This window comes from Rhea americana, unplaced genomic scaffold, assembly GCF_003343005.1.
Source record: "Rhea americana isolate MKP2758 unplaced genomic scaffold, rheAme1 scaffold_944, whole genome shotgun sequence".
Lineage (NCBI taxonomy): Eukaryota > Metazoa > Chordata > Aves > Rheiformes > Rheidae > Rhea > Rhea americana.
Genome location: NW_028187138.1, coordinates 1 through 986, shown reverse-complemented (window position 1 = coordinate 986; position 986 = coordinate 1).

Here is a 986-nt window from a genome sequence, read left to right as displayed (position 1 = left end):
GTGCCACGCTGTGCCATGCCACACCGTGCTGTGCTGTGCTGCCCTGTGCCATGCTGCACCGTGCTGTGCAGTGCCATGCTGCGCTGTGCCACACTGTGCCATGCTGTGCCATGCCACACCGTGCTGTGCCATGCTGCCCTGTGCCGTGCTGCACCGTGCTGCATCGTGCCACGCTGTGCTATGCCACACCGTGCCGTGCCAAGCTATGCTGTGCCATGCCATGCTGCACCGTGCCATGCCGCGCCATGCTGCGCTGTGCCGTGCCATGCTGCACCGTGCTGCGCCGCGCCATGCCGTGCTGTGCCATGCTGTGCTGCACCGTGCCACACTGTGCTGTGCTGTGCTGTGCTGCACCGTGCCGTGCAGCACTGTGCTGTGCCGTGCTGCACCGTGCCGTGCCACGCCGTGCCATGCCGTGCTGCGCCGTGCCGCACCGTGCTGCACTGTGCCGTGCCGTACCGTGCCGTGCCATGCTGTGCCGCCCCGTGCTGTGCTGTGCCGTGCCATGCTGTGCCGCGCTGTGCCGTGCCATGCTGCACCACGCCGTGCCATGCTGCACCGTGCCGTGCCGTGCCATGCTGTGCCATGCTGTGCCGTGCCGTGCTGTGCCGTGCCATGCCATGCTGTGCCGCCCTGTGCTGCACCACGCCATGCTGCACCGTGCCATTCTGTGCCACGCTCTGCTGCGCCGCACTGTGCCGTGCTGCACCATGCCATGCCGTGCTGTGCCGTGCTGTGCCATGCTGTGCTGTGCTGTGCCATGCTGTGCCACGCCATGGTGCACCACGCCATGCTGCGCCGTGCCGTGCCGTGCCGTGCCGCGCCGTGCCGCTCACAGCCCTTCCCGCGCTTCTGCCCCGCAGGAGAAGATCAAGGAGATCGGGGAGCGGCAGCCGGAGACGTGAGTGTCCCCGCGGGGGCGGGGGCGGGCGGGGGCGGCCCTCGTGCCCCACCCCCGGCCCCCACAGCCGGGGGGACGTGTGGGC